This window comes from Aythya fuligula, chromosome 4 (genome assembly GCF_009819795.1).
Source record: "Aythya fuligula isolate bAytFul2 chromosome 4, bAytFul2.pri, whole genome shotgun sequence".
In the NCBI taxonomy this organism is placed as follows: Eukaryota; Metazoa; Chordata; class Aves; order Anseriformes; family Anatidae; genus Aythya; species Aythya fuligula.
Window position 1 is genome coordinate 29,149,716 of NC_045562.1, and position 22,854 is coordinate 29,172,569.

Consider the following 22,854-nt stretch of genomic DNA (forward strand, 5'->3'; position numbering starts at 1 on the left):
GTTTGTGAAGTAAATTCCTTGATGCTTCTGAGGCAATCCAGTTGTATTTTCCTTCTGCACAGAACAGTGACACGGACAGATGAATCAGCAGTGGAGGCAAAGTACAGTGCAGCAACCCACTTCTAGACATAAATGTACAATCGCATTCTTAACCATGTGTCTAGCACAAAAAGCAGTAGTGGAGTCGTGTTTCTTTACCCATTTCAGCATGTCAGTTTGCTTCAAGAAATGTGAAGGAAAGTTGCCATGGTGCAGGTGGGGAAGCGTTTTTTCTTCCTTTCCATCCCATCAAACACAGAACCATATAACCTAATTTTGAATCTTTTCAAGATCCATCTTTACATAAAGATATATGCAGTTATAATACTTTATCCATCACAAATAAACACTCTAAATTTGAACAGTTCTCCAAAACTAGTAGATATCTTTATATCTGTGCACCACCAATGTGCAGAATGTGTCCTTCAAGAACATCAGAATCAATGGGAGATTGTCAGGAGTGTCTAACTGTTGCCCAAATTAATACAACTATAGTAGGACATAAGAATATGTCTTAGCTAGGTAATCTTGCTTACCAGTAAGACCTGGGCTTGAATTTATCAAGCTTAAGGCACTCCGACTGAGGAAAAAAAATGTAGTTTTGGTAGACAGTGACTACATAAGAGGAACTCCTAGAAAATACAGAAGTATTATCAAAGTATTATAAAAAAAAAAAAAAAATCTTTTAGAAAACATGATAATTTTAAAATATATAAAAAGCTACTGTAAAAGCAAGTAGCATTTTTCCTAGTCCCTGAGGATAGAAAGAGAAATTCTATGTGTCAGAAAGGCTGTGAAATCATAAAGAATACATAAAGAAACACTTTCTAAAAAATATTGGGATAAACTCCAAAAGGAGCCTAAGAACAGTGTCAGCAGTGTCAGGAATCTGTCTGTCTATCAGATGTGTCAATGAGGGATTAACCAAAGCACTCTTCCTTTCTCTGACTCAGCGATTTCTCCATTTTAACTCTCTTATACACAAAGAAACATTTTCAGTCCCTGCTGTCCCCACCTATCAAAGAGAAACCTTAGCTAACCAGATCTAACAGGTAACAGATCAGGAAGTCAATACGACAATCAGAATAGCAATCAACAGAGGTACATCAGAGCAAAAGCAGATCTGAAGATGAACACTGAGTCTTGTATTTTCTAATCATAACATGGTATGCTTTTACCCAAGGCTTTTGTTAAGATCAAACAAAAATATGAGACAATGAGCTTAAGAAAATCTTTCATATGCTCAACCTTTACCTAGGGAGTTTATGCAACTGCAACAGAAATAAAAGGAAACCCAAGCTTTAGACTACCTAACTGGAAGATTTAAGAAAACTTTCTTTGATTTCCTATTCCCACATTGCAACTGTTCATAAAAAGACTCTGAGTACTTACTCACAATTGCCAGACCTTATGTTAGATCAGACTGTTTCATGTCCAGTGATTTTAATGTATCTACCTTGACTGGCATGAGACAGAAATATGTCCATTTTGCTTTTACACAATATTTGAAATGCATGATAAACTAATGATAAACTTCCTAGGTTAAATCAAATAGAAAATAACCTTTTTTTTTTTTTTCCTATTTCAAATATTTTTTCTGCAATCTTCACTTACAATTTAACTACCTTTAATTTCATCAAAGACCTGCATACAAGTGAAACTTATGCCATTACAATTGACCAGGAGAAACAAAAACAAACAAACAATAAAAGATTTAACATCCTACACTGTCTAAGAACACAAAAGAGGATAGTATGAGTATTTCTAATCTGGTCTTGCAGCGTGAAGAAACAGTGCTTGAAGCATTATTTTGACTAGTTCTAATTTAGGGACAATGAGGTAGATGGGAAAGGAAGAACAGTTATACATACCATATAGGCCAATCAAAGCTGGCCGTGAAACAGTTAGCTGAGATACATAGCTAATATAGATGTGTCAACCTCAAATCTAGAATATAATGTGTAAAACTTGTGGATGACCCAGGGTGAATACTTACACAACTGACTGTACACAGACCTCCACAACTTAGATACCTGTATCTTGTTAGTCATGTAGTTTCCATTCATAACAAATCTAGAGCACAATCACTCTGACAAAGATGTCCGAACTGTCAGATGAATTATAATCCAGAAATGCCTAGTTCTCTTTATTGACTATAATAGCCTATGCTGATTAGTTCAGAAGTAAAGATCTACCAAGTACATATCTAAAGGCAGGTGACATTAATTCCATTATTAATCTGTTCTTACTACTTCAGCCATCTTGTTTACAGCCAGTTGGGACATCTCATGAGAACTGCAAACCATATAAACTTTGTATTGCAATATCAACTTCCTAACAATGAGAAAGCCACAGAGAAAAGCAAGCCAATTCTCTGAAGTACTCACTGTCTGGATTGATGCAGCCTTTGAAGAAAAACTTGTGGCTTTGAAGCACACTTTCAATGAGTAAGACCATTCTAAAATGTAGTTCCTTGATGGGATTCATAATTAAATTCCCTCAGCTTTTGTCCATTTTGTCCATATGTATCTCAATCACAGTCTACTTGAATGTCCTAAAAGTTGTAGGGAGATTTTTGGTGGGAGACAGGCAGAACTATCAGAATAATAATCTTTCTAAACATTGGCAAAAAGTACACTAGAGCTGTAACTGGTCAGCCAAGAAAAATTATGTTCTGTATTTTAGGAGACCAGGCAAAAAATAAATAAAGGAAATTTTTTCCAGGAAAAAAAAATAAAAGGAAAAAGAAAAAAAAAGGATAAAAAGGGGCATATATTCAGTTACAATTAGTATTTCTAACTTGTCTTTGAAACTCACGTTCCATAAAATCTATTCCAGTAAAACTCAGTTATTCAAATGTTCACAGAGAATAAACACAAAAGGAATTTGAGCATGCTATTACAAATTCATTAAAAACCTCTGATATTACATTGATGGACAAGTGCAAGAAGCTACACAGATATTTATGTTTAAAAATCCAACAAATCTTTGCAGGCTTATTTTTACATATTTCACCCAGATACTACTACCACAGCTTCTGTTTAACAGAGAACTTATTGTTTCTCAAGTGTTAACGACTGTTTATGTAAAGCCCTTGACCTTCTTCAGTTCTGTTGTAATTATTTCTATTTATGTGTAACTTTACTATAATATCCATGGGACAAATAAATAACTTGGAAATCAGTCAACTCAGTGTTGCTTTTGAAGTGCTTGATTACTGTCATATCTGGTTTCAGGCAAGATATGCCTCCCCCCCAGATAACAATAAAAAATAGGCACTTTAATTTGAACTGAATCAAGTATGCTGAGGTATCAAAAACACTATATGGGGCTGGACTTAAGTCAGGAGGAATGGGAAATCTGTACCCTTCTGTATCATCAGCTATAGGCTGGGTAGACACCCAAGAACATCTAAAACAGTATTAAATGCACCTCTATCAAGCCACTGTTCTAACTAAGAAAGGCAGCTTATTTTGAGGAAGAACAGTCAGACTGTCCCCTGGATGAATATCAAGTTGAAAGGTGTCTGTCTGAAGTCTGTGGAAAATTTCAAAAGAGCCATAGTCTATAAAGGCTAACAGAGGCTCAAAAAAGAAAGCTATATTTTGTTTAAAAAAATTAAAAAAAATCAGAATGGAGAAGAGGGAGAGGCAAAAGATCTTCCAATTTACTCATATTTTAAGAAATATATTAATATTTTAACTGATTATCTATTTTGGATCTTCTAATCTTCTAATACTTCTATTCAAATTTTATCTTAAACCAGGTAGAAGAGAAAGTAATTTTAAGATTAATAGATAAGAGCAAGACAAGTGGTAAATATGTGACAAAGTAAAGAAAAGTGGTAAATATGTAAGGCAAAGCATTGAGGCTTCCTAACTAGTAGAAAGATGGTACTGCAGGAGGCACAGAAAAGTCTTCCAGTGAATAATAGCAACCAGTAAGGGACTTCATCATGCATTAAGATATTGATATCAGGTGCAATCTTACCCTCTCCTTGGTCTAGTTTTAAGATTAAGGTCTGTAGGGATAAGGCATTTCTCAGACACAGTATTAGTGGAAGGTTTACTCTATATGGTACAATATTTTACCAAGGAAAGCGAAAAACTTTCTCAAATGTGAGTAAAACAGTTTTAAATAGGTTTACATTTTTCAAGCTTTTTTTTTTTTTTTTTTTCCTTCCAGAATCACAGAATTGAAGGGGTTGGAACGGACCACGAAAGATCAAAAGATCAAAAGATCATTGGGTCCAACCCTCCTGCCAAAGCAGGTTCCTTAGAGCAGGCTGCCCAGGTAGGTGTCCAGATGGGCCTTGAATATCTCCAGAGAAGGAGACTCCACAACCTCCCTGGGCAGCCTGTTCCAGTGCTCCATCACACTCACTGTGAAGTTCTTTCGCATGTTGGTGTGGAACTTCCTGTGCTCTATCTTGTGGCCATTAACCCTTGTTCTGTCCCTGCAAACCATTGAAAAGAGGTTGGCCAAATCCCTCTGTCTCCCACACCTCAGGTATTTATACACATTGATGAGATCCCCTCTCAGTCTTCTTTTCTCCAAGCTGCACAGACCCAGGTCTCTCAGTCTTTCCTCATAGGGAAGATGCTCCAGGCCCCGTATCATCTTTGTGACTCTTTTTTAGTAGCAGCTTATTCACATAAAGTCTCTTATTTCTTTCCTTAATTTTTGTAACAATTCTATAACAATCCTTCAGGTTTCATTTTTAAGTTTCAAGTTTGGTATCTTTTCTTTTTGGTAATAATTGATCAGTATCTATTACTGATGGAAGAGTTATTAGTGTGTGTACTTTCCTCAACTTCTAACTTGGAAGTTTGCTTTCTTGCCACTATCGAAACATTTCTGTTTCAGCCTGAAAGAGTATAAATCACCAAGCTGCTAAAGCTGCTTTATCAAGCTGCTAAAGTTAAACAAGCTGCTGAAGTCAAATGTAGTTTGAATCGTTGCAGTTCACTTACTGTAGAGTTCATTTGGTAAGGATTTCTTAGAGGACAAATTCCCCAAAATTTTTTCTGAAGAGTTCTGAAGAGTTTAATGGAAAACTTTCTATTAAAAGCCAAAAAAAAAAAAAAAAAAAAAAGCGAGTCCTACCTCCTAAAAAGGGCAGAAAATAGAGAAAATAGTACAATAATTTTTTCTTTTAGGAAAAGGGTGAATAATTATGGGAGGACAAGAAATTATGAAGAACAAAGTAAAGAATTAAAAATCCACCTAAACAATGGCTGAAATTTTCCCCTGCTGCTTTTCACAAATAAAAATAGCTATCTATGTTTAAAAGTTAGATTTCAAATAACCTGTAAATAACGAATTGTTAACTGAAGGAGAATAAATCCAAACAATAAAAGAAAAGTGAATTAAGGAATTAAATAGAGTAATTTTTCAGAGAATCAAATATGGATTAAACAATTCAATAATTCAGATATAAATAACCATTATTTAGAATTCCAGGGTTATACATTATACAAACATAATAAGATTTATTTAAATAACCTAAGTTCTAATTTAGTTGTATTTTCACAACTAACCATGCTCACTGCAATGGCATTTAGAGTGCTATTAGCAGAAAATTTAAAACAATTCTGTCCCTTGTAAAATGACAGTAAAAGAAACATGTTAAATGAATTATTCAAAGAAGATACATGCATGTTAAACACTAATATGTGTAAATGAATAATGAAGATTTTAACTTTCATTAGATATTATGATTTATGTAGATGATTAGATGCCACTGATAGAGAAAAAAATGAAAGGTGACAGGGCTCAGTAATATCAGTGCACTCAATGCACTGATAAAATGAGCTTCTGGCTAGCTGCAATTAAGTATACGAGATTATCAACTATAGAAATTCTATTATTTCCTACTTGGAGTTCATCTCTGAGTACCTGGCTCAACTGAGCACTCTTGTAGATTATCTGGTAAATTTTACACAGTTTTGTCCAATAACATGCAAAGCACTAAAGCAGATGCTTAGGGTCTACATGCCTATACAAAGCATGATACAGAACATGAAGCTCAGGGCCAAGGAAAAAAAGAAATTGTATCTCTGACTTCCAGCTCCCAAGAACCCACAGTAACCCAGAATTCCTAAAAACTATGCCCATGAGGGCTTTTTTCTTTTTTTTTTTTTTTTTTTTTTTCCCATCATTTTCCACCAGCACAGGACCTGCAACAGGAAGTAGTTACTTATAGTTCTCTGAGGAAATGTTCCTGCTGCAAACGTAGTTTTTTGTTGTTGTTGTTGTTGTTGTTTTTTGTTTTTTGTTTTTTTTTTTTTTGTTTTCATCCTCTATATACAATTACAGCACTGAAAAGGGACAAGGGCAGATTAAATTCATCCTCAAATGCACTCAAGAGCCAAAGAACTTCCTTCTGAAACCAGTGGGATATGAATGTATTATAGCTATCTCAATTACAGCTAATTGCCAGAGCTATGGATCTTTTCCCAGCTTTATAGTTTGAGCTTCTGCCTGCTGCTACACCAGTGTACAAATCTGAAACAAATCAGCAGAGGTGCCATTTCCTCATATCTGTTGTGTGAGAAAATGGACTGGATATATCTGTAACACTGTAGAGTACACCAGGAGGGCTGCCTAGCTAATGAACCAATCTAGCCAACGTCTGGCATGAAGCAGGGCACAAACTGCTGAAAGAGGTGCACATCACCTCCTGGCAAGCTGGCATACAGTCTGTTAAAAAACTATCTATCATGTTGTCAAAGGTATCAAATCAACAATGTTGTGGATAGATCTTTGTCATTATGACTGAGAAGTTTTCCTAGGGTTTAGTGTCACCTACCTGTTAGACACCTAGCTTAGCTTTAATTTTTGGTCCAACACATACATATCATTGCTCTTCACCTTTGCAACTGTTCCTTCTTCCATGCATTTTAGAGCTGAGAAGTGGGAAACATTTTATGTCTGTTAATTTACCACTCAAGTCAGACACCACTATGTTAATTTTACTCTGAAAATTAACTGGCAACATGAGATCTTTGAAATCCATCATCTAAGCAGAAACATGGACATCCTTTTTGTGCAGGCTGCTGAAATATCTTAGAGTAAAACCAAGATATCTCTTGCAGATAATAAATCTAGTCTACTCTGATGCTGGCATATTTCTTTATTATTATTATCATTATTGTTATTATTACAGGTAATGTAAAACTTATCTTGTTTACGAGAATTACCTGAACAGATATGTCATGACAGTTTTCTCTCTATTTTAATTTCAAGGTCTTCAAAGAAAATTCACGAAACACCTAAAGTAGATTTGAAACATACATCTTTGTAATTCTAAAAACAACCATCATAGCTATATTACAGCTAAACTACTAACTCTAGAGTCCATTTGAACAAACAGAATTTCCAACAATGTATAAGATCTAAACATATTAATGGATAAATTAATTTCCAATGCAGATAATGACCTTTAAAGAAATTTAAACAGGACTCTCTTGTTATGATGGATGCTATAGGAACCATCTAGCAGTGTAATATCAACCTATGTGTGAGAAGGAAACAAACAATTTGGAAGCTGACTGTGCAAAGGCACATGGGTCTAATGTTGCATGGATACGCACTGGAAATGCCTTAGTAGGTAGACATCACAAAAAGTCTTACTTTGAACCATTTATCCATTTGTTTGTCTGGTTTGAGAGTGCCTTTGCTCCTGGCTTGGGTCCTAGATTGGTGAAAAAACTTCAATGTTTACACCTTCTAGTCAATCTTCCAACTGACAAAGACAGTGATCTCTGGCACTTTTCCCCTCACTTACCCTTCCCACACAAATTGCGACTTGAGCTAGTCGCATCTTGGATATTGCCTCCTCACATAATATAAGAGCAATAATGGACAAACGTCCTGTTTGACACACAGAAAGGGCTTTAAAGACATTAACACAAGGGTGATGAATCTTTAGTTAAAGAAGGAGCTAATTAACATATTTATGTACCCTGTTTTTTTGTGTGTGTTGGTGGGAGGGATGGGTTCTGTCACAAAAACATGCTGAAAATAAGATTCTGCATTTAGTATAATTTGTTTAGGAATGTTCTGTGCAAAATCTGGTTTTATTACTCCCAACTTTAGAAAACAACTTCCAAAGCCAAAATTTTTTCTAAGGTCCTTCCAGAATTTCAGTTTTGCTTCATTGCCTTTCCAGGTGTTTTCTCTTTTCCTGGCAACAGACATTACAATATTTTCATTTAGAATCAAGTCCAAGAAACTCCTCCTCAGAAAAAAAAAAAAAGAAAAAAAAAAAAGGAATAGTTTTCCACTTGCCTTACAGGTCTTTGTCCTCAAACTCAATGCTTACTGCACAGTCTATCAGACTTTTCAGCCATCTAAATACACCAACAGCCTCAGTACTAGATAATGAGGTTGCCTACATACCTGCCAAGTTGCTCACTGCACATGCTCAGGACATTCTGGATGACACGTAGGTGTTTAATCTCCCATGCAGCCGAGAAGCAGGTAGGGATGTATTGAAAGTTTGTATGAGGACAATGGAGTCTTGTGCTTCAGTCATGTCTGGGATGTTTGTGTTGCTCCCCTTTTCTGGGGCTTGTCTGCTTCCTCCAAAGCATGCATGGGAATGTAACCAAGAAATACAGAGCATCCAAACACCATACGCCTTAGTTGGAGAGATGAGTTCTCCTTTTAAGCCTTTTGAGTTACTCTTTGGAAGCATCTGCCACCTTCTCCCATGACTGTTTACAGAGATTAAGTTCCCAGTTAACATTTACTCCACCAAGCCAGATACTTTTTATTAAGAGATCAATAAAACATAAACTAAAAACTTTGAGTAGATATTTAGAATACAACCTGTTATGTCAGCAGATACTTTGCTTTGACCATTTCACCAAGATGAAGGGTAGTAGTCACATTTACTAGATGTCCTGGTTTCAGTTAGAACAGAATTAATTTTCTTCCTAGTAGCTGGTGGAATGCTGTGTTTTGGCTTAGGATGAGAAGAGTGCTGATAACACCCCGATGTTTTAATTGTTGCAGAGCAGTGCTTATACCAAGCCAAGGACATCTCAGCCTTTTGCTCTGTCCTGCCAACAGGCAGGCTGGGGGTGCAGCAAGAGCTGGGAGGGGACAGACCCAGGACAGGTGACCCAAACTAGCCAAAGGGGTATTCCATACCATCTGACGTCATGCTAAACAATATATAGGGGTGGCTAGCCGGGGGGAGGGGGCCGGACTGCTCGGGGTTAGGCTGGGCATCGGTCAGTGGGTGGTGAGCAATTGCATTGTGCATCACTTGTTTGTACATATTATTATTACTTTCCTATTATCACCATTGTAACATTATTATTATTATTATTATTTTGTTATTATTATTTTCCTGTCTTATTAAACTGTCTTTATCTCAACTCACGGGCTTCACTTTCCATTTCTCTCCCCCGTCCCAGAGAGGGAGGGGGGAGGGTGAGCGAACGGCTGCGTGGTATTTAGCTGCCAGCCGGGTTAAACCACGACACTAGCACTTTTTTAAAAGTCTAAAATTGCATATGTGATAAAGACATGCTTGCCAACAGCTAATATCAATCTTCAGCAGTCTAATAGTCAAAAATCCGACCCAAATTACCTACCATAAAAAAAAATCAAAAAAAAAAAAAAAGGCATTAAAAAATGTGCAGTTTTAAATGATTTTAAATAAAAAGCATCAATTATATGTAAGCGTTCATAAGATCAGGGCTAAAATGTGAACACTTGGTGTTTATATTGATATATATAATCATAGACCAAAATATAATCTAAACTGTCATTCAGCAATTAAAATTCTTTAGAATTATTTGGTCTTTTAACATCTGGTTTATCTGATTGCCTGACACATACTGCAGATGATCATTTAAAACACAACTAGTATTAAGTGCTGGGGTAATAGTTCAGTCACTTAGATATTGATAGCATGGGTATCATCCTTCTAGAACAGCAAATTAGATAAAATTAGCACTTACAGATGAGATTTAGATTAATGTGCATAGAATTAATTATATTACAATTTCTTGATAAAACCTTGCACATTTCATGCTAAATTAATATGCACCAAATATATATATGTGTCATCTCTAAGATAGTAGTGTGTGCTGCGTCAGGGGACAGAGCACACCAGCTGCACAGCAGTGGTCACAAGCCTGTGCTGTGCCTATGTGCTGTGGGGAGGCTCCGGTGCAGCAATGCAGCTGGCACCGCCTTGCAACTAGGCAGATGAAAGGGCTGTTATCTCTCAGATGTCTTTTCCTCATTGACACCCAGTGGGGTGGCCAACACAGCCCCTTCATCCTGTTCTGTAATTTATACGAATATATAAGAGAGGAAAGAGAGAAAGAGAGAGAGAGAGGAAGGGGAAGTGAGAGCGAGTCGGTTTTGCTAAGAGTCAGTTTGAGAAAACTTTATTAGAACTAATTGACTTTGAGATTCCTTGACAATCTTGGGTAGTATAGCCAAGGATCCTCTCCCCTCTCTCTCTCACACACACACATATTTACTTTCCTGCTTAATACCAAATGAAATAAATCAGCAGAATGCGTTAATATGAAAAAGGAAACCAAAAACTTTTCTTCCTGCTCCCAGGTGAGTTCTTTTCTTCCCCAGATGTTCTCCCTTCTCAATCTCTTTCTCTAGTTCTTGCTGCCTAGTTCAGAAGTGAAATTAAAGCATCTCATATCAGCTTAGTGGTTATGGCATTCCTGGGAGCTAAAACAGCATACTCAAGGAGAAGATGCTTAAAATCCACATTTCACTTTCCCGGGACCTGCTCTAACTTTTAAATTGTTTTTATAAAGATGTTAATTCCTGTGCTGTTTTTGTCCATATTTTGAACTCAGATGTCTCCACCTTGACTGTGTTGGCATGATGAAGTGCCCAGTCCTAGAATCCTTGAGTGTCAAATCTCTCTGACAACTGTAACAGCTCAGGAGTCACATCTCTGAACCGTAAGGGAGTTTCAGTGTCACATGTCTAGCTGGTCAAACTCTAAACTATGAAGAGTTACTTATTCTCAGGCACTTAGAGAAGTATGCATCCTAAAACAGAGATGGCTTAGGTGTTCCCAGGTAAATGACAAAGGATAGTGTATGGCCTGAATAATTTTCTCAGACTAAGATAACACAAATTTATGGTAAGCATTAAAGTTAGGCCACCTCCAGTTTAACTTAGATTTAACCATGAGCTCTATCATATTTCATAAGTAGTGAAGTATTAAAAAATCACATTTTTCTGTTTTGTATAAAACGGTGTTAGATTAGCATATAGCAGGAAACAAAGTGATGCATATAGCATTTGCTGTATCACTCACAGGTAGAAGAAAAGGTCTTCTGACTTTCCAGAAATTTCCATGCCTATGTAAATATACTTTCAAGCTTGATGATATGATTTCCCACAACTTACCATACCCTTGCTTTTTTTGATTTCTATTATGTCACTCTGACACAACTTTAAAATCCTTTCTTTATTAAGCTCTTTTTCATAGATTTTGTCTTTTTTTAAAAAAAAACTTTTATATACTAACAATTTAATAAACACTTTACTTGAGATTAAATTATGTTTCTTCACATGATAAATGAATAAGCAGCAAATTTGTGAAACCAAATAAGTCATCACAATAAGCCATCTCACTAAGAAGGCAATGTGTCATTATGTCATTCTGAACAACCCAGGTTGCATTTTTCTGTAGCTATTTCAGTCTTCTTGTTAAGCCACATAGAAAATCAGAAACCTTGGTAATAAGAAACTTACTGCTTCTTCATTACATCTCTCAAATGTAGCCATTTCTTTGCCTCCCCCCCCCCTCCCCCAACAGAAAAAATAGACATTTGAATGTGCATAGCAGAGTCAATTTCCCATTAGCAATTAAAACACTAAATAAATATGCAGAGATGACATACCATCTTAAATGACAGCCATGATGTCTCCCTGTAAGAATACTTTGCCCTGCAATCTGAGCTGGCTATGTACCTTATCCTTGTTTGACCTTGAAGTGATCTTCTTGCATCCTACTACGGCTCTGGCTTCAATGTAATCTCTGACTAAAGTTTGGGCTTCACTCGACCATCACTATCATACTCTGTATTGAACAACACTGTCATTTTGCTACATATACATAAACTGTTGTTTGGACATAAACTGGCTTCACAGGAAGACTACAGCCCTGAAAAATAGAGGGCAAGAGGCAAAGGAGCAGGACGGATTAATGGATTATGAAAAACAAAAAACAAACAAACAAAACAAAACAAACAACAACAACAAGAAAAAAAAACACAAAACAAAACAAAACAAAACCAAACAAACAAATAAAAACATCTCAAGGGAAGTCTGATTAGAGGTACAGTGCACTGGCAGGAAGTCAGTTTTACTTCCCTCCCCATTCATTTTATGAAAGTATTTAGTATGTTGGCAATGTAAGCAAAGAATTGCCATCATATTTATTAATATTATCATATTATTTACATCATATATAAGCAATCTTTCTAACATAGTGATCACTCTAAAACTAAACTTTCTACAGCTATTGCATCAAATCAAAGTGAGCTCTTGAAACAGTAAGTTTTCAGAGAAATAAAGACAGAGAGAGAAATGGTACTCAGAGTGAGAAGTACCAAAGCTCTCAGGCAATGCTGGAGGGTCAATATTCAATCAAAATTTTGAATCCATGCATAAAGAACTAGACTTAAAAGTAGTCACAAAAGATATTTTTGTATATAGCGGTACCTAAAGTTATCTGTTTCTTTATTAGTATGGTACTAAAAGAGAATGGGATGACTATCTGAGCATGCAGGAAAAAAAATGTATTCCTAAGAAAAGTGAAACTTTTAAAGGACATCATTGTTATCATATGTTCTTCTCAAAGAACAGAATTTCTTTCATTTATCTAAATTTGAGGAATGTTTGACTGACAGTCACTTAGCAAGTCAGCCATGTAATTATGGCATACTGACTGATTCCATTAGAAGAGATCAAATAGTGATTGGAATCAAAGATATAAAGCTACTGGAATGACAGCTACATGATAGAAACCTAAATCAGGAAAAGCAGTAAGGACTTGTCAAAAGGAAGCTAGAAGAAAAGTGAGATGCAGTTACACCTGATCAACAGATTATCACAAGGGGAGACTTGGAAAGTTGAAAGACAAAATAAAGTAGGAAACTCTACAAAATAGCAAGAAGCTGTGATGGATAGAAAAATCATTAGCTGTGGGAACACACACCAGTCAAAACATTTAACATCTGTGTTTAGATGACATAAATTCAACCATTTTGCAATACCTTTCAATTTAACAAGCACATCAATGCTCTGTATTAAGGGAATAAATGTTTGAAAACCTAAAGTGGATTTCTAGAGGTATCCTGAATCTCCAGAAGCTGAAATCAGGGACAGAAGGCTGAAGTCTTTCTGTACACACTGAGGGAATATTTCTGAATTATAGATTGGATATTGATATCTATCTGAACATGGGAAAAGGAAATGTGGTTGTTAGCTTTTGACTTAGAAAACAAGATCACTAAAATCCCCATCAAAAATACCTTAGAGAAGAAATAATGAATAACGTGATCTTGAACTGAAAATCAAAAGTGGAAACAGAACAAAATAGTTCAGTGAGACAGGACCTTCAAAGATCTAGTCGAACTGCCCGATCTCTTCAGGGCTAATGAAATGAAATTGGTTGTAAACATGCTGTAAATGTTATGCCAATAAATATACTAAGCATTTACAAGCAAGTTTAATTCAAAAGAGTGAGGAGAGAACCTGAAATTCTAATACAAAATTGCAAAATTGGTCTATATTTACAGATACTGGCTAAAACAGTTTGATGCTACATTATCATTCACATTTATTTGAAAGTGGATTCTTAGAGAACCTAACATGTTAGTGTATACCTGAAATATAATAAATAGGCATAGTGTAATATGTCATAGTGTATATTAAATTTGTATTAGTGAACATGACATTCCAGAAGTCTTTGTCTGGTGATGTTTCACAGTTTCATGAGGCTCTGGTGATGATTCTGTTGGGCAACCTGATCTAGTGGATGGCATCTCTGCCCATGACAGGGGGATTGGAACTAGATGATCTTTAAGGTCCCTTCCAAACCAAGCCATTCTATGATATGTCCTGATATGAAAATGAACAAAGAGATAGTGTCTCTTGCGAACTGTTTAAACTTCTTTTTTGTGAGATCGTATTTCAGCATTTAACATTACAGGTATGTGACTGAACAGTTTGATGAACAAAGAAATGAAAGCAGTTAAATGTTATTCAAAAGGATACAGAGGTTGGATGGGTTTAGCTCTGCTAACCTACGGGCATCACCTTTTCAGCACAGTACATCACCACTGAAATTGTGTTTTCACAGAGGAAAGTGGATTCTTAATTTAGCAAAACTACAGCAGACAGTAGAAAAAAATTGTAATGTGCAGCAAGAGAAACTGATAGAGACACAAAAAAGGCATGATATAACAGGGATCTCAAAGTATGAAATCCATTATAAAGTGCAGTTACCATTCATTTTTACATAGGTATTTCATGAACTTTAACACACTACAGCTATCAGAAAGGTTACTACTAATTTCTGTGAAGTATGTGAAACCTGAAGACGAGGTTTTGAGAAAAACAAAAGGCAGATTATACATGTGCATGTACATGTAACTAATTCTTAGTAATAAGCAGACAGACAGGTGGAATTTCCAGAGTTAGCTCCCACTTCCCTCTCCCCCCCCCCCAAAAAAATAAAAAATAAAAAAAAATCTAGATATACACCAAAGAAAAAGTAGCAGAAACTGCAACAGAGCAGAAAACAGGAATATTTCATACCAGTTCAGCTGGAATTCAGGAAAAGATTGATTGCATATTGCTAAAACAGTTAATGTAGCTGTAGTTGTGTTTGGCAAAAGGCATATGCTCTGGCATTTTTAGTAACTGAGCCACCAGATCATTAGCAGGCAAGTCAGACATAATTAACATAAATGCCTAGTCAGTCTGAGCCCGTTCTTAAGATACACAGATTGCACAATTCACAGGCAAAGAGAGAGGCATCAGGTTCTGTTCCCTTGTGTTTTTATAGCACGTTTAATGGGAGGTTTGTCTCACATCATCTTTTTCCTCTACTTAAGTTACTACACAGTCTTATCAAAACTACCCCAGACTACTGTTTTCTTTGGTCAAAGATGTCTTGAGTTTTGGAGCCTGGTTTATTTTCCTTTATTCTGCTCCTTGACTTGCTGGCTCAGCTACCCTTTGCTACCAACTAACAGAAGACTGTATGACTCCACTGCTGACTTCAGGCAGGCGGTTTTGCTGCCAGATCAGACTTTCTTGCCCTGCCCGTTGAACAGCCAAGTTGCTTTGTGTTGCTGTCTCAGCTTACTTTACTCTTTCTGCTGACTTTTGCTGAATCCTGTCAAATTCCTCTCAAACTTTGACCTCAACTTTAAAAGAAATGTAAACTTTTCAAAAAAAAAAAAAAAAAAGTTATAAAAATTTGCATTAATTTTTACTGTGAGCTGTGCCAATTAGGTAATATATTTGGAGCCTGAAAGACCCTGTAGATGTGCTCAAGTGTACTAATTGTTGCAATATTTTCAAGAGAGATCAACAATCTAGGCCTAGATATGTGTGAAGAATCTCTGGGAAATGTAAATCTATCCATAATTCATTTTGCAACATGGAGAAATTGAACTAGCATGAGAATATCATAACTGTGACAATAAGTGTGTGAAATTCCAATATTCATTTTCAAAAGCCTTCATTTTGAATAATGTATTGCATGTGATAAAGGTTCCAGTATTTGTAAGCTTAAATATCTAAGTAGAAATGTATGGATTTCGTAGTAAGTGAAAACACCTACTTAGACAACAAAGCAGTGTGCTAGCCCTTCAGAACAGGGCTACCTTTATGCAAGCAGTGATATTTTTCAGCACAACAGACAATTGGTATAGAAGGGACTACAGCTGAACTAAGAAAAACAGAGAAAAAATCATGTACAGCTGCATCTGTGTGCATTACAGTTGTGTTAAAAGCCATGCTTACGTTAAGAAATACTGTAGATCTCTCCTGTCTGAAATATGGGCATAACGTATGACATTTAAGATTACTGCGATGCTAGTAAATATTAAAGTGTATGTTTTAGTTATGATCACCATATCATTAGCCATGACACAAAAGTTCTAAATCACAGTCTGTGTCCAGATGCCACAAGCATTACACTTGAAGACTAATGTCATAGAAAACAACTTGTTAACCCTTTTTCCTCCCTTTCCTTGGCTTGACATTACCCATTTCAGTACCAGGCATAGATCTTTAAACCTAGGGTTTAATCCTTTTTACATGGTTTATATGTTAAAGTATTTCATTTTTATTTAATTTATTTAATTTGCTTATTCTAAAGTAGTGAGGAATCTCAATATTTTTTGCAATTCCAAGAACTGAGCAAGAACTATTATAAATAGATAAAATTCAGTAATACTTATATACTGAACTGTGGATGTTGCTATAAACATCTACAGCAGGTAAAGAGTCACATTGTGTTGTCTATAAGAGAATGTCATGCACCCATCAAGACCCCCAAGTCCTTTTCTGCTGAACTGCTTTCCAGCTTGGCAGCTTTCAGCATATGCTTGTGCATGGAGTAACTCCTCCAAGGTGCGCAACTTTGCACTTTCCCATGTTGACTTCCTGAGGTTCCTGTCAGCCCATTTCTCCGCCTGTTGAGGTCCCTCTGACATATAGAATCATAGAATCATTAAGGTTGGATGAGACTTTTCAAGATCACCTGGTCTAAATCATCAACCCTACTACCAATGTCACCCACTAAACCATGTCCCTAAGTGGCAGGCCCAACCTGTCCTTGAACACCCCCAGGGTGCTCCTTCAGTTGTGTGTCACCAGCAATTAATCAGATTATTAATGAGAATGTTGAACAGGATTGGATCCAGTACTGGGGTCCTAGGGAACACTGTTAATTACTGGCCTCCAACTAGACTTTGTGTTATTGTTCACCATCCTCTGGGCCAGCATTTTCAGACAGTTTCAGTTAACATCACCGTCTGATCATCAAGCTCATACTTCAACAGCTTCTTCTATGAGGATCTTATGGAAGACAGTGGCAAAAACATTACTGAAGTATAGGCAAACAATAACCACTGCTTTCCCCTCATCTAGCAAGCCAGCTATTTCATTATAAAAGGTTATTAGTTATGCCAAACATGGATTCCCCTTGTTGAATCCATGCTGACTGCTTCTGTTCTTGTCCTTCATGTGTCTGGAATGGTTTCCAGGATTAGTTGTTCCATCACCTTCCAAGGAATCAAGGTTTAGCTAACCAACCAAATGCTTCAGAGTAGTATTGTTTTCCTCAAACTAAAATATTAGTTTCCTGGTAGCAGAAAACAGCTCTTTTAGTGATTCTTTATTGTTATTATAGGACAATGATTCCAACTTTTCTGCTCATGTTAGTTCATGCCAATTTATTTGTTATATTTTAAAATATCCCTTGTCTCTCTCTGACTTCCATGCCCTAATTCATAGGCATAAAACTTTTTTATATAGGAGAGCTAACTAGGATGAATACCCCTGTTTGCCAGTAACATTATTCACATGCATAAAAGCTCTTTGCAAACATTTGTATGAACAAAAATTTGCATGAATTTTCAGGGAAAAACTAAGCAAACAAAGGTGCATGCATTACTGAACCACAGAGAAATCAGAATTGTAAAAATGATTAATGAAGAAAATTATTCGTATTGTACCTGACTTGAGATAACAATTCTCTAAACTTAATCACTTTTCAATAAGCTCTGGACTAAATTTCTATGTATTAATTATCTCAAGATCAGTAGAAATTTCTCATTTACCTGAAAGTTTGGATAATCCTTAGGAATTCTAGAGTCACTGAAACTGTCTGTACAAAATTCACCTGTGAGATATTATAAATCTCTTTATTCAGATGCCACCTCTAGATCAGGAAATTTGTAAACCGTCATTAATTTGAAGATGTTCCACTGATGTCTCCACCCATTTCATCACATAGCTCTTGGGCCATACAATTCCTGGATAAATATTTTGAACAGAGATTCAAAGAAAAAATCCACCTTACAGATCAAGGGATACTTGAATATACAAAAACATAATAATGACAATAAAAAAAATCTGTCATGACGGATCAAGTTCATAAATCATTTGTATGATTTACAATTACTTTCACTCTCCATTAAGTGAAACTTTCAAAAAAAAAGAAGTGAGGAAAAAGAGAGGGACAAGAATAAGAAGAGGGGTTAGTAAGACTGCAGTTGCTCCATCTGGTATGAGGAATCTGGAAGTTTAAGCCAGGAAAGTTCAGGGTTTTATCACATATTGAATTACTTACAAAATGTGGGAAATCTCCCAAAAAGTTGAGTAAGTAGATTTTACTCTGTGATGATAAGTAGCCTAACAGAAGCATTACTTGAAACAAATTTAATGGATTTAAGCATCTATTGTGAGTAAGGCATTCCAAATGTGATTCTCTCACCTATCAAGTAAATAATATGAGCATCAGAGCATTAAAGTACTAGGCTAGTCTGAGTCTCTGCTCCTCTCAACACTTCACAAGTTATGGGCCACCCAAACATGACATACACATCAAATAGAAGTTCTTGGGCTTTGATGTTTAGGTATTAATATATATATATAATAATAAAATAAAAATAAAAAGCACAAAATGTTTTCCATGAAAATTCACAACTGTCACTCCTGCATAGAACACTTCATCTGTGTCGCTTTATTTCTTTACAAAAATTATTACCTTGGAGGGAAAGGAGGTGCAATTCCTCTCCAAATAGCTCATATTTCTTCCTTAATTCGTGGTGTTACTTCAGCCTCTGTAATTATCTGGCAGCTATGACCAATCCTTAAGTCAATACTATTTGCAATCCTAAAGTCAATCTCTGTCTTCTTTGTAAATCTTTCTGTGATTTTGAATGTTAATAGAAAATGCAGTTTCTCTTTTTCTCCTTTGAGGAACTTCGCACATTACCAGCAAAGTGAAACTTGCACCATTTTCTCTGGCATCACCTTCAGCCATCCTGCCTTCTAATCTTCTGATGAAGATTGATGTATACAGCACAAGGTCCTCTCATTATGCCAACCCTGTCTTGGAACAGACCTCTGGGAACTATTAACAAGTTCACACCAGCCTTGGAGCAGTCCTCAGAGTCCAGTTTGGCAGCAGGAAGTGCTACACGCCGTACCATGTCATGCAACACACAGCTATTCTCAAAAAGCTGGTAGTTACGTTTGAACACACATAGTATCATGGAATAGTTTGGCTTGGAAAGGACCTTAAAGATCATCTAGTTCCAACATCCTGCCATGGGCAGGGACACCTCTAACTAGACCAGGTTGCTCAAAGCCCCATCCAACGTGGTCTTGCACTTTTTCAGGGATGGGACATCCACAGATTCTCTGGGCAATCTGTTCCAGTGCCTCACCACCTCCACAGTAAATTTATTCCTAATATCTAGTCTAAGATATCTTATTTTAGTTTAAGATATCTGTTTTTAGTTTAAAGCCATTACTCCTTCTCCTACCACCTCACTCCCTGATAAGGAGTAAATGCTCTGTAGTTTGTGTGCAAAATTACTAAATTTTGCTTTGCTTTAATGAACAGAAGTCCCTGAACCAACTGGCCCTCATCAGTGTTGAGAAAGAACATTTTATTAGCAGAGTTCACAGAGACATGGCTTGGGAACACCTTCTAACTCCTGGTCTAATGGAGTAACATTGGTTAGTGGTTACAGAATTGATTGGGTTTATCAGGAAAATTAACTGGCCATGAAAGAGAAGAAAGGAAAACCATACGCTTCAGTTAAATTTCAAATAAAATAGACTGAAAGTTCCTTCTATAGGCAGCAAAACACTTTAATGAAGTTTTCAGTGCTAAAGTGTGGAAAATATTCAGGAAAACTGCAAACTCTATATTAAGTACTACTAGCTAAGTAGGACAAGCTTCTCTAGTCTGACTTTCAGACCATTTCTCTGTCTTTATCTTTTCTTCAAGAACTGCAAGTAGAAGTGAAAGTATCATAATGTATTGGAAAGTCCTTGTGATACACTGTGGAACATGGCCTATTTCCCAAACTGCAGACAAAAATATTCTAATAGTATCACAGCAGTAGTCTGAACTATGAATTGAGCAATACTGCTGTAATTCCAACTAATACCTCTAAAGTCAGTGAGTTTAAGTTGACAGATTAGTACAAAAACACAACAGCTGGTCCAAGATTTTCTGAAGCTATGCAAATAAATATGCTGATTTTGTTTAAGTAATAGAAGTGGGGAAAAATGTTTAAGTTTATTAAATGTTTTTTTTCTTTTATTTCTTCCTGTGTTTTTTTTTTGTTTGTTTGTTTTTTTCACTGCTTCATGCTGAAAATATGAGATGGCAGCCATAATGGCTTGCTAAAAGAGAATAGAAAACATTGTATTTAATGCTTGCCTACAGCTGTAGAACACGACACTCAATGACTAATTTTTTTGAGTCTCTTGTCCTGTGTAAAAAGTTAAAACAATCTTTTTCAAAAGGATTGTTATTACCAGTGAGAGGGATAAGAGCTTTCCATTCTCAATAGTTGAACCATGTATTTAGGTGCTTAAATATTTGGTAAAATGTTCAACTCGGGTGACCAGTGAACATAAGACCACTCTGGCAGACAGAAAGGTTATCTGCCCTTTGCCCAGTTGTCTTTGCTCTCTAGAATACGTAACCCATAGCTTATAACCAACTGTTTTAATGGACACAACAACTCATTCTAATTAGTATAATTCTAGTTCGTTGTGTTCATTCTATTATATTTCTTAACTGCTATTGTGTTGTTACACAGACAGCTTTTGTATGTTTTCTTGATATTTTCTCTCATTGTATACTTCTAAGATGAATGTAAACGTGATAAAGACTTATTTTTCACACTAATGAACAACTCACACTATTGAGAAACATCTGAATTGTTGCCAAATTCACATCAAACTCAGAATTTCTTAATTTTATTTTATTGTGCTATGCAAACTGTTTTAAGGTTGCAGAGAATGCCTACTGTATGTATGATGCCTCATGGAGGTTAGACTTCTATCACACTTTAGCAAACGTGGAACGATTGTTACTACCACTTGATTGTGGTAGGCCTTATATGTGTACAGAACCCTGCCCAGCTTTTCAAATGGCTCACAAAAGAACCTGAAGTGAAAACAGCCTCTGCATTCATGCCTGATGCTCTTAACAGCTGTGAGGGAAAACAAACAAACAAACAAACAACAAAACATAATTCCACTGACATATTTTCACAGAATCACAGAACAGTTGAGGTTGGAAGGGACCTGTGGGGGTCATCTTGTCCAACCCTCCTGTTCAAACAGAGTCACCTAGAGCAGGTTGCCCAGGATCGTGACCAGGCAGCTTTTGAATATCTCCACATAGGGCGACTGCACAACCTTTCCACATCCACTTAAACCCTTTTACAGCCTGAAAATCAGTGATTAGAACTACTTGCAGATATTAAAACAAAAATCCTATCTCAGATTAATTTCTGACCTATTCATTCAATCCGTTCTTATATGCATAATTATGTGCTAACCGCAGTGTGTATTGGATTGTGACCTGTTAACATTTGTACTATATTTAGATTTTGCAATGAAGCAGACAAGCACCAGTATACTGTGCCTTAAGCAACAAGGCATTCCCTTTGCATGTACAAGAGATGATAAAGTGAACTTACGATACACAACAGTGCTTCCGCATAAATTTTTCAGTATTTGTCCATGAATACCAGACACATGGGCTCAACACTATTTATCCTTCCTGTTTGTCTGAAGTCTTTTTTTTAAAACAAACAAACAAACAAACAAAAACAAACAAACAAACAAACAAACAAAAAACACAACAATGAAGTAATCAGTGAAAAGTTTTGGTGCTCTGAAAACCTGTGAGGAAAAAATAAAAGAAAAAAAGAAAAAAAACAGTGCAGCTTCATATAAAGTCAACAAACTCAAAGGTCATAAGATAATCAGTGCTTTCTTATATTATGGGAGTCATCTTTAGGTCAAGGTTCTACCTAGCGCTTAGGTGAACAACTACATCTAGAGGCTTACTTTTCATTACTTTGTCAGAGGCATAAATATGGAACCTATCAAACTGTACTGGCAAGAGCTATGTTGCACCAAATACCAAATACTAGACTTGCTATTATCTACTGATTTTACTGCAAACTCAATAAATTACCCAAGGTATAAAAATATTGTCCAAAACATCTTGGGCATTCATGGTGAGGAGTGAGTTTTTCCAGAATATTTGAAAAACTCAGGGTCCAACAGTGCTTTCATTAAGACCAATGTCTAAATTCTATTTCAAAGACGTCTGGAACCATGATGCATTAACCAGAATAAAGAAGACTTAACTCAAATAAAAGAGCCTAAGCATACCTGAAAATAAAAAGGTAGCTCTCTATTCCTCAGTGATAACGAGGTGGGTCTTTTGTTTGTTTGGTTGGTTGGTTTTGGAAAGATTTCTCGTTTGGTAGCTATTCAGCTATTCATACATTATTATGTTTATATATTACTTATTATTCAGATGCTAAAAATACAAGTGTAGAGAACAATGACAGAAGGGTTTGCTACAATAACAAATTGTAGCATTACTCATGAAAATCAGTGAGTATAAATGCTTCCTAGTGCCTGCGGCAAAATGCCATTTTAAAGGCTATTCTCTTTTCTCCACTTGGAAGTGAGATCTTTGCCTCTCCATCCGAAACTACTACAAAGAATAACTCTCTA